The following is a 12,508-nucleotide window of genomic DNA, read 5'->3' as shown; positions in this document are numbered from 1 at the left end:
GGGCCTAAATGGCTGTGTGTCCAAAACCAAAAACAATCCCAAACATAAAATCAAGGACCAGAACTGAACAGGGAACCTCCTCTAAGAGAGGCACAAAAAGAAGGTAAACCAGGGGCGAGATGTCCCAGAACTAGGGGCTCCTGGCTTGTAGGAGTGGAGGGCCAAGGTAGGAAAAAATAGAAAGTCTGGAGCCCCCTGGCAAGGTCAGACCTAGGAGGTGCGTTGGGAAGGAGGGAGAATCAATAGGTAGGTATTGAGCTATTACCCTGATTTTCTCACAGGGTCCTTGTGTTCCTTGGGTGTAAGATAATGTGCCGGGGTCCAAAAGACAGGATAAGTGTCCCATTCTCTTACTGCTTCGGTTATAACTAGACTTTGAGGAGTGTGGGATTGAGGGGGAGGAAGATCATTTTATATTAAAACCGTACTGATATAAAGTGGAGTATAAATTTCATATGATGATAAAAACACAAGATTTCAAAGACATTGATGCTATGGCTTCAGTGGTAGATCAGTGAGAGTCTGAAAAGCATTAATACCTCAAAGTACTATTTTCCAAAGGATTCTGTATGATTGAAGTTTTATAAAGCAAATAGATATACATGAAGAATACGCTCTTTTGAGGCAAGATTTTTCTTGTTCATTTTTGTACCGTTCACCCCTCCCTGGAAGACCTAACACAACAGTAGCTGTGCATGAAGTGTTGAACGGAATCCACAGCAAACCACTCACTGTTAGTCTGGTCAGTAAATTGTTCACTGGATTTTATTATCAAGGTTGCTCTGCCTACCCACTCCTCCAGAGAGAGTTGGGGTCACTTCTGTGTCTCTCTGGAGAAGAGCTAAAGAGGCTCCATGGGGTGTTGTGTCCAAACTATTCCAGGATGGAATTGTGTGGGAGACAATGGAGAGGAAGCAAGAGTGAGATACAAGCAGAAAAGTTTGAAAAGGATTCAACTTCCTGCCATTGCCTATAAGGAAATTATTCTCTAGTTTCTCTGCATGTTTCCTTGGTTTTCTGGGTTTACCTTGACTCCAGGAGGAACTGTGAGCTTTTTGAAGTCAGGGCTGTGTCTGTTTTTCACACAAAGCAGCTGAAAACCATGCACAATAAATACTTGTCCACAATCTGGCCCAGGGAATCCCCAGGATGAGTCGATAGAATCTTGGCAAAGATAACCATCCAGATTGCAAAGCCACGAAGAGCAGAGTTCTCAGAGGTAGGTGGTAGGAAGCAGGAAGTTGGTAGAGTAGGTGTGTGAGGAAGGCTGGTGGGTCCTTAGGAGTGAGCTGAGCCTTGGCAAGCAGCAGTGGGGATGCGAGTGGTGATTACTGGGACTGATTCTCAGCAGGCTCTGAGATGAAGGAGACAATGTTCTCAGACTTAAATCATTGCTTTTAACTCCCCCAGCGTAATCTCTAATGGTCCCTGGCTGGTGCCACTCAGAGCATCCACCCCCAGACACCCCACTCTGCCTACCTGAGCAAATTCTTCCCAGCTTCTCAGCAACTCTGTATCTCAAATCCACGGCTGCCACCTCCCTTTCCAATGCAACGCACCCCTGTCCCTATTCATTCAGCGTTTAGGGAAGGCGAGGGAGTTTGCAACTCTGCAGTCTGGATACTGTTTCCAGAGTGTGTCAAATCAACTACCCCCAGAAGCAGCTGTCTGATGAAGGGACCAGACCCTCCCGTAAAATGTAGCAAGCTGAAGGTCTTGGATGGTGAATGCATGGGAGGTGCCCGCAGCCAGTGATGGGGTTTGAAAGCAGGGCGCCAGCCTGCACCCTTGTCAGGAGAGGGTTGGAAATAAGCCAAATAGAACAGAATGGAAAAACAAGAATCATCTGCAGTTCTTAAAAAAAGATAAAAATAAAAACGGGAAGCTAGAGTCAAGGACACGAGACTTGTTGCCAGAGAAGTTGGGGATGAGGGCAAGAGATGCGCGACACTTTTCTCCTCTCCTTCCTGACTGTGTTTTCTCCTTTTCTCATAACCTCCCCGATAAATCACCTGTAAATTGTAACTGCACAAGCTGCACCCACTTGAAATTGCAATCTGGCAGCCCTAAGATTGGCATTCAGGGACTGTCTTTGTCACTAAAAGCAGAATTTTTGTTTATTTTGGTAAATTAATTGCTGGCAGAGAGAGCTTTTCATTTTCCAACCCAAACGATACAAAAGAAGACTGCAGGGTTGGAAAGCACCTAAAGGGTATTCTGGGTTAAATCGCCAGCCTGAGCAGCAAACACGGACTGTCCTTGGCATCTCTGGATATAAAACCACAAAATAGGCCAGGACTGTGTGCTGAGCCTGACGTGTGCACATAAGCAGCCCCTGAGCCTTTACCCTTTAGCAATGTTCAGGCAACCAAAACAAACCAGCCTGCCATCCTGGGGATGGGTGACAATGTCTGTGCCTCATCTACTATTCCTGCCACAGGTGATGAGTGCTTCAGGTGGCATTAGAGGAGGATAGCCTGTGGCCATATCTTAGGGAAAAGGCTGGGACTTCCCTGGTGATCCAGTAGTTAAGACTTCGCCTTCCAACGCAGGGAGTGCAGATTCGACCCCTGGTCAGGGAGCTAAGGTCCCACATGCCTCAGGGCCAAAAAACCAAAACATAAAACAAAAGTAGGGCTTCCCTGGTGGCGCAGTGGTTGAGAGTCCGCCTGCCGGTGCAGGGGACACGGGTTCATGCCCCGGTCCGGGAGGATCCCACATACCGCGGAGTGGCTGGTCCCGTGGGCCATGGCTGCTGAGCCTGTGCGTCCAGAGCCTGTGCTCCGCAACGGGAGAGGCCACAAGAGTGGGAGGCCTGCATACTGCCAAAAAAAAAAACAAAACAGAAGTAATATTGTAACAAATTCAATAAAGGCTTTATTTATTTATTTATTTTATTTTATTTTATTTTATTTATTTTTGGCTGTGTTGGGTCTTCGTTGCTGTGCGCAGGCTTTCTCTAGTTGCAGCGATTTGGGGCTACTCTTCTACGTGGTGCAAGGGCTTCTCACTGCGGTGGCTTCTCTTGTTGCGGAGCATGGGTTCTAGGTACGCAGGCTTTAGTAGTTGTGACGCGCAGGCTTAGTAGTTGTGGCTCACGGGCTCTAGAGGGCAGGCTCAGTAGCTGTGGTGCATGGGCTTAGTTGCTCTGTGACATGTGGGATCTTCCTGGACCAGGGATCAAACCCATGTCCCCTGCATTGCCAGGCAGATTCTTAACCACTGCGCCATCAGGGAAATCTCAATAAAGACTTTAAAAATAGTCCACATCAAAAAAAAAAAAATCTTAAAAAAAAAGGAAAAGGCTCTGTGAAGTCTCAATGTCATAAAGGTCACTGTGGCCTCTGCACCTGATGCTGTCCTGCGATCTTCCCCAACATCAGACCTGGCCTGGTCGTCTTCACATAATGAGTCTTACCAGTTGGTCGGCTGTCTGTACCAATCCCATCATGGGGAACAGGTGGGTGTGGTGACTTTGGGAAAGATGACCGCCACAGGACTTAGCAGAACCCACAGACACACACCTCACAGGTACACACACTACAGAGATGCCAATCCTTTTCTATTCTAGAAAGTATTCAAGTGACGGAAAGGCAAGATTTCAGTGGGATTATTTGGGAAAGGTTTCCTGGAGGGGAGATGTTCGACCACTTATTCAAAGGGTATTTTCTTGATTTAGCAGAAAGAAAAGGGAGGGCCTTTCAGATGGTGGTTGAGGATATGGTTTGGAGCAGAAGGAATTAGGAAGCTGAGTGTCTGCAGGGGGCCATGTCAGGTGGTGTTTGGTGGGGGTGGGGTCAGGTCTGTAAGAAGTGAGTGGCCCAGGTGACTCGCTTGATGAGTAACTGGGGCTCAGTGTGGGTTGCACACTGAACACACAGCATGTTTCCAAGCAGGGGGAGGGGATAATGAGGCCAGCCGAGTGTGTGGGATGAGCTGGAATTGGGAGGTTGGAGCAAGGGGTCCAAACAGAAATTTCGCCTTATTGGGAGCTCAGCATCAGAGGCTGGACCAGGGTAAGGGCTGGGGAAAGAAAGGGGATGGCAGGAGAATGCCTTTGAGGAGGAAGGCGGAAGGAAGTTCAAAGGAGAAAGAGAAGTAGGCCCTGGGCTTCACTGGAGCAAGTTTATAAGAACAGGAGGAAGAAGAGCCTGGAAGAAACAGAGTCCTTCCAGCTAGACCCCAGCCCTCTGGCCACTGAGTAATACCTGTAAAGCAGTTTCAATATGTAGTAAGAAAGACTTTCACATCTATAATCTGTTTTGATCAGAATACCTCTGTGATATAGGCAGGGCCATAGGTCATCTCCCTATAACAAGGGAAGAAACAGAGGCACATATGATTAAAATAACTTGCCCGAGGTCCCGGTCATACCTCATTCCTTTCGTAAGGCAGACCAAGAGGAAAGGTGAGGAGTTCCCTGGGGCAGGCTTCCCTTTCCCCGCAGGCCTTCCTGCCTTGCCGGTAACCTTGTTCCCTGGGCTCCACGGGGTCAGCACCCAAGCTGGCATCCAGGCCCCAGCACACCAGGCTGCTGGATCCCCCTCTTGGGGCCTCAAGGGTCTGCCGAGTCTTCCCACCTCAGGACAGTCGGGGGTGGCTGGATCCTGGCTTCAAGTCCCTCGTCTGGCTCTCCTCGGAACTCTTTCTGCCTCAAGTCTCCTTGCCATCCCCACGGAGGCTTGCTTCCCCTCGAGGTCTAGCTGCGGGTTTGGATCAACCCCTGGTCAGCTCCTTCCAATACACCCTCCTACTGCCCTGCAAGGGTCTCTCCTTGGCCCCTCCTCATCCTTTCTTGGGCACTTCACCTTTTTTATTGCTCAGATAAGGGGTTTTCATATCAGTCCTGAAGAGAGACAGTGGAGGGGCTATTCTTGCCACCTGCTCCAAGAGGCAATTTCATTCTGGCTCCTCAAGTCTGGATGTGTTTGGGGAACTGAGCTGCCCTCTCTCTAAGAGAATTCTTGGACTTCCCTGGTGGTGCAGTGGTTAAGAATCTGCCTGCCAATGCAGGGGACAGGGGTTCTAGCCCTGGTCCGGGAAGATCCCACATGCTGTGGAGCAAGTAAGCCTGTGTGCCACAACTACTGAGCCTGCGCTCTAGAGCCCGTGAGCCACAACTACTGAAGCCTGTGTGCCTAGAGCCCGTGCTCCGCAACAAGAGAAGCCACTGCAATGAGAAGCCTGCGCACCGCAACCAAGAGTAGCCCCCGCTCGCTGTAACTAGAGAAAGCCCGCGCACAGGAACGAAGACCCAACGCAGCCAAAAATAAATAAATAAATAAATTTATGTTGGGCTTCCCTGGTGGCGCAGTGGTTGAGAGTCTGCCTGCCGATGCAGGGGACACGGGTTCATGCCCCGGTCTGGGAAGATCCCACATGCCGCGGAGCGGCTGGGCCCGTGAGCCATGGCCATTGAGCCTGCGCGTCCGGAGCCTGTGCTCCGCAACGGGAGAGGCCACAACAGTGAGAGGCCCGTGTACAGCAAAAAAAAAAAATAAATAAATAAATAAATAAATAAATAAATTTATGTTAAAAAATATATATATATACCAGTCTCTGCTTCCCAAACCAAAACATCCACTTAATAATTACTTAATAATTTAAGTAATTATTAAAAATATAAATAAATAAAAATAAAAGAATTCTTTCCAGGAAGCTCAATATTCAGAATTGATAAGAGTGACTCAATCCCGACGGAAGAGGTAGGAGAGCGTTGTAGTCCGTCATTTCCCTTCCTTCCAACTCAAGCGCCCAGCAGCAGCACCTTGTTTATGGAGGTGGGGTGGGGGATTAGAGGCGGAGGCGAATGTAGTGGCAGTGGTCCACGGAGGTGGTCTGAAAACTGCTTCTCTAGTCCCCTTTTACAAATGAAGAAACTGAGGCCAGGAGGGGAAGTCACTCGCCCAAGACCACACGGAGTTCCTTCCGGGTCCGTGACGTGGTCTGGGGACCAGTTGGCCCGGCTCTCATCCTCTCCTCTGGGGCCCTCTTTTCCATCCGTGCTTGGCTGCATCCACCCATCCATTCAACCAGTACTGGGGGAGCTCCGTGCCTACCACCGTGCCAGCCACAGATGCAGCAATGAACACCACACAGGCCCTGCTCCTTGCAATCGTGCCACCTCAGCAAACCAGGTAGCTGCAAATTTTTCCCACCCCGGCACAAGCCCCCAGTCTGCCTGTCACTCAGGCTCCCAGCAGCCAGAGCTAAAGATAAAATTGAGGGCAGCGGTTTTTTTTTTTTTTTTTTTTTGTGGTACGCGGCCCTCTCACTGTTGTGGCCTCTCCCGTTGCGGAGCACAGGCTCCGGACGCGCAGGCTCAGTGGCCATGGCTCACGGGCCCAGCCGCTCCGTGGCATGTGGGATCTTCCCGGACCGGGGCACGAACCTGTGTCCCCTGCATCGGCAGGCAGACTCACAACCACTGCGCCACCAGGGAAGCCCGAGGGCAGCGTTTTAAGTCAGCAGCGGCAGACCTGGCTGGCCCAGTGGGGAAGGGGAGCTAGGCCGAGCTAGGAGACCTCCTCTGAGCAGGCGGCTGCATTTCTGGTAGTGGCCCATTCCCGCAAGACTGGTAACAACCACTGCTGGTCTTCCTCCCCCTGTGGACACAGCCCTGCGCGGGGCTGGCGGAGCCCCCGTCTGACACCTCACTCCAGATGCCAGCCTTCCCTGGACCTCAGATGTATTCTCCTGGCTTTCTTTCTTTCGTATCCACTGTTTTGCTGACGCTGGGCTTTGATTATTCCCAAAGCCAGTGAAGACCCCACTTCTACAGAGCTGCTCTGCCCTCATGCTGTTGTTCGCAGGTTATGGTATGGCCGGGGGAAACTGGGAGGTGAGGCCCAGGGGAGGTCAGGTGTTCTGCCTGGAGCCCTCAGGGCTTACCTCCTGGGGGATTCTGCTGACTGGCAGGACCTGGATGTCATCTCCAGAACTTTCTGGAGGATGAGGTCACCATCAGACCCCACCCGTCTGGATTTCCTCTCCCCATCTTGGGGCCACCTACTTCTCTTTGCCGCTCCCTAGTAATGGGCCAGCTGATGCTGGCAAGCATCACACTTGCTCAGCAGGAAAGTGAATAATGTGGGGGAGGAGAAAACCCTGGGTTTGTTCCCACTCCCGGCCACTCCACTCTGCAGGCAAGGTGGGCTGCAGGCAGCTGAACAGTCCTGGGAAGAAGAGCAGGAAGAGAGAAAGGACCAGCCACCTGGAGCAGCTCACGCCTCCCCAAAAACGCAGGAGACGAGTGGAAGCTGCTCCCCCTTGTACCTGGGCCTGACTGGGGGGTCACCTCAGCACCTCAGCATCAAACGGAGTGACAGAGACAAGATGCCGCCTGCCATCCTCCAGATAGCTGGTGTGCTGGTGTCGGCCATTCTTTCTAAATCAAAAGGTTTGGTGAGAACCCCCAAAGAGGGGCAGGCTGGAGAGCTGGGGGGGCGGGCGTCTCCGGCTGACATTCACCCCCTTCCCGCACAGTGGCAGAATGGGGACTCCCATTCCAAGAACCTGCTTTCCAGGGACAGAAATAGTATGGAAGGGTGGGGTGCGGGGGCTGGAGCTGCCACAGACTGCTTCTCCATGGGCATTCTGGGTAAGAATATTAATGAGGCTATTAATAACTTCTTACCTCTGTATAAGTCTTAAAGACTTTTCTCTAGATGTTTTCACCACCTCCACACCCATTATCTCATTTGATTTGCAAGGCAACTCTGTGAATCTGTGGGGTCATCACCCCCATTTCATAGATGAAGAAACTGAAGCATGGGGAAGGGATTTTCACGTGCTAACCAGGTCATTCTGCTAATAAGTGGCTGAGCAGGTACCAGAACCCAGATTTCCTTGGGTCATCTCTTCAGTTGTCCCATTGGAATGGGGTTCTGAAAAGCCAGGGCTTTCTGCTGGGCTATACTGAAGTCACCTCTGGGGATGATGTGATACAAAGTCCTCCAAGGCCTTTGTTCCCTAGGTCAATTAGTTAAGACTGATTTACCCAGCACTTTGCATGGTCCACATGCTGTGCCAGATCCCAGAGACAGCCGTCAACAACACATGGTTATTGCCATCAAGGAGCTCATGGCTTGATGAGCATAGAGACAAACCTTTAGACCATCTCAGTGCCACAGTGTCCATTTGAGGACCAAGGGAGCACAGGGCATTGTGAGAGCACAGAGGTGAAGCCAGTCTGGTGGTATCAGAGGGGGCTTCCTGGAGGAGGTGATACACCAACCAGCTCCTTAGCCAAGGTTATTCTCTCTGGTTGTGCTCCTCGTCTCAATACCAATTCATGCTTGTCTTCACACCACTCCTCCCTACCTATAACCCCAGGCTCTGGCCAGTTTCAGGACTGATGCAGCCAAGCAGCAGTGGCTAGACTGCCCTGACCCTGCAGACCACAATGAACCCATTCTGCAGCCCAGTGGCTTCTCCCGTTGCGGAGCACGGGCTCTAGGTGCGCGGGCTCCATAGTTGTGACTCGCAGGCTGTACAGCACAGGCTCAGCAGTTGCGGCGCATGGGCCTAGTTGCTCCACGGCATGTGGGATCCTCCCAGACCAGGGCTCGAACTCGTGTCCCCTGCATTGGCAGGCTGATTCTCAACCACTGCTTCACCAGGGAAGTCTCTTTTTTTAAAAAAATTATTTAATTTATTTATTTTTGGCTGCGTTGGGTCTTCATTGCTGAGCACGGGCTTTCTCACACTCCACTGCTGGAAATGGACAAGAGATTGTGTTCTGAACTCAGTGCCAAATCCATCTGCCCACCCTTAGCTCAGTCTACCCAGGAATCATCTCAGATGTGCAAAAACCTAACCTACTTTTAAAAATCTGCTGATCAGACTCCACATTGCTCTAGCTAATTCCTGGCATTTAACACTTCTCTATTTTAACCTGGATCTGTCATTACTAAAACTTTACCTTTCCCTATTTGGTTTTTGGAAGAGACAGGGCAATTGGTCATATTTCTCAAAGCAAGGGGCCTTCGTAGACTTGAAAACAATAATCAAACCACCCCGTAGGCTTCTCCATCTGAGGTTGATGAATTTCGGTCACTCCCTGCATTCATCTATGCCATTATCCTTCCTTCCTTCAGGCCTCTTCCCTCCTCCTTTAGTTGAGGAATTCATGACTGGACAAAGAGTAGCCCCAGGTGCTGATCTGAACTGATGACAATGGGAGGAGGGCAGGAGCCAGGAGGCATTCTGCAGGGGTGCAGGGAGCGCCAGGAGATCAGGTTAGCAGAGGCCAAGATGATGTTCACAGAAGAAAACGCTGAGATCAGAACCCTGAGGTGCAGCAACCCTAAGAGACAGACAGATGGGAGGAAAGAAGCTTGTGATCGAAACCAAGGAGGGGCCGAAAGGTGAAGGAAATCCAGGAGCCTGTGGTATCACAGAAACCAAGGAAGGAAGTGCTTGTGAAGGAGGGACTCAACAGGATGGAATGCTGCGGAGAGGCCACCTGAGATAAGGACTGAGAAGTAGCATTTGGATTTCAAAATAAGGAAGTCACTGGGGACTCAGTGAGAGCAGTCTGAGTGAAGAGCAAAATCTGGAGACACCCAAGGTGACCACCTCTTTGAACAGGTCTGGCTACAAAGTGGGGTGTGGTAGCCAGCCTCTGAGATGGCTCTCTGATGACCCCCACCTCCTGGGGTTCTCACCTCCCACATCATATCAGGGCTGTTCTGTGTGCCCAAAGAAATATAGCCGAAGTGAGGACATTGCAAAAGGGTCAAACAATAATCAGTATCGAGGCTGCAAAGAACAAAGAGCTTTATTTGGGGGTCTTAAGAATTGTAATTCAGGAGATAACCGATTCAGGTAAAACCAAAAGCGTGTTCCAGAGAAGAGAAAGAGTCAGGGGCTCATAGAAAGGCAAAAGCCATGAGGCTGTACTCTGATACAAGAAAAGAATTATTTGTCCTTAAGGAATAGGCTCTCAAGAGTGGTTTTACGGTAAGGGTCCGATAAGTAGACAGATTGTCACAAGTTATTTTAAGGTAAGAGTCCGATAAGTAACTTGAGTTTCTGGCAGATGTCCTGGATGTCTTTGTTAAGACAATAAGTGGTCAAAAGCTCAGATTCCTTCCAAGCTGAGATGTGTATGAGTCACACTTCCTCACTGGCCTCTCGGCTCCATTTTAGAGAGCTCTGTGAGCAATGCCAACTCCATTTTGATTTTCCTTTTACAAAAGATATTACAACTTCCATTTTAGCCACCTTCTCTCGGATCGTTCACTCTAGGGGAAGACGGCTGCCACATCATGAGGCCGACATGATGAGAAACAGAGGCCACTGACCAATGGCCATATTTGAGCCATACTGGGAGCAGGTCCTCCAGCCTTGGTCTAACCTTCACATAATTGCTGTCCCATCTTGACTGCAGCCTCAGGAGACATGCAAGCCATCTTGCTTAGCTGAATCGAGGTTCCGGACCCTCAGAAACTGAATGAGGTAATGTTTATTGTTTTGTGTTGGTTGTTTTAAGCTTGAAAATATTGGGGTGAAACTTACACGAGCAATAATGAACACAGGGGTATTGAGATAAGAAGGTGGGTTTAAGGGAGAGGATCATTTTGTTTTGTTTTGTTTTGTTTTGTTTTGAAACAGTGACTCTCAAACATGTTTCAGTGCTAATGAGAAGAAGCCGGTAGAGAGGAAGAAACACAAGATGGGAGTAGTGCACGGAAAACCAACCAAAGGAGATTTCAAAAGGAGGTGGAAAGGGAGAGAGTCCAAAGCACTTGAAGGGATTAGCCTAAATTCTTAGGAGGGTTATCTGGACCCCTACCTCATCCATTGTGACCAGAGAGCAAAGAAGGAAAGAATAAAGTCTGTTTGATGGCACGATGCTGATGGAATTTCTGCCAAATGACTCTTACTTTCTCTGAAGGTTATCTGCTGGGAATGTGTAGGGAGATGCTAGGAAAGGTGGTGTCTTGAAGAGAGTGGAGCAGGTCAGAAATAGCTGACCATGAGCTCTAGAGAGAACTGACTAAGGAAAAGAAAGAAAATTCCGGGCCACTTTGAAGGCCTGGTTGTGATGCTGGCTGTGGTTGTGTAGTTCCCTCACCCTGTGCAGCCGTGTGATTTTTCTCCCACAGTACCCAGTATCCTAGGTAGAGGTGCAGAGAAGGCAAATAATTGAATTAACTTTACACTGGGGTTTTGCCAAAAGGGTGTCATGAAAAGACAAGGGGACAACAGAGGTAAGAGCAACTAGAAAAAAAAAAAAGGAATACGGACCCCAGGCTGGCTCAGGATGGAAGGGAAAACAGGTGGGGCTGATACGAGGAGGAAATTAAAAGCCAAGGAACTGGAGGACCAATGACATCACAGGTCAGGTATAGGAAAGGCTGTGGAAAGCACGTAGGGTGTGGGATTATGGTCTGCCCACAGGGCATTTGTGTTTAACACTCCAGAGGTGGGGTAGTTCCAAGACCATGAGGTCCAGGTAGTGGCTGTAAAGTAGGGGCTGCATCAGAGAGACGAAGCTGTTGAGGAAGCAGCCCATGTAGATGCGATATCATCCCACATGATGGTGAGTTTAGGCTTGCAGCTGATAAGGTTGTCCCCAGAAGAGGAAGAGCGATGTCCTCCTTGAATGAGGTGGCCTCAGGGCAGCACCAAGGAAGAGTGGAGTGCAAAGCAGGCGGCGGGAACCCACTGGGGCCGGTTTTCACCGTAGAGGGCTGGGTTTAATGGTTTGTTGAGGCAGAGTCACCATCCCACCCCCTGAGCCCAGGGGCTGAGAGAGAAGGGCAACTTCCACCTGAGACGGCCCAAAGGGAAACCGCGCTCTGAGGGGATCAGTCCATGGAGGGGCAGGGAAGGGAGAACCCAGAAGCCCAAAGAACATTTTGGAGGAGAGAGGGCCTTGGAAGGTGAAAAAAGGGAAGCTCAGAAGGATTCGGCGGTGAGTGTAAGGAAGAGCGTAGCTGGCAGAAGGGGCTACATCCTTGGGCTCGTTGTCTTTAACTGGCTGCATTTTTAAAGGCATCTGCCCAGGCAGTGAGTTATTGGGGTTGGGAGAACTGGAGCCTCTCCGAAGGGGTCAGCAGCAGCCCTGATTATTCTTCATGGTTCTGAGGGAGCCCTGGTCTGCGTGTGCCAACTGGCGCCATGACTCAGCCTGCGTGGGAATGAGCTGTGGCCTTTGGTGGCTGGGGGTAAAGTGGTAGCCAAGGCCTGGATAATTACACTGGCTGCCTGGAAGGGTCTGCAGGTTCAGACACAAGTTCCTGGACCAGAATCTGGTCCCATGGCCTGAGGATGTGGGGTACCAGGTATATGTGGGAGGTGATCTGATTGGCCCAAGGTTAGCAGAGAATAAGAACAAGTCCTTGCTAGACTCTTGGGCTCGGAGCCCCATGTTCAGAATCTTAGTCACGTGACGCAACATGCCTTCTCTTAGGCAGCCCCATTTCCTGCTGGTTTCTGGTCCCACCATGCCCTTTCGCTCTGGAGACAGCACCGCTTGTGCCACCTCAGCCCCCTGGGC

Source organism: Hyperoodon ampullatus (genome assembly GCF_949752795.1).
Source record: "Hyperoodon ampullatus genome assembly, chromosome: 3".
Taxonomy (NCBI): Eukaryota; Metazoa; Chordata; class Mammalia; order Artiodactyla; family Ziphiidae; genus Hyperoodon; species Hyperoodon ampullatus.
This window is presented reverse-complemented; position numbering follows the sequence as displayed.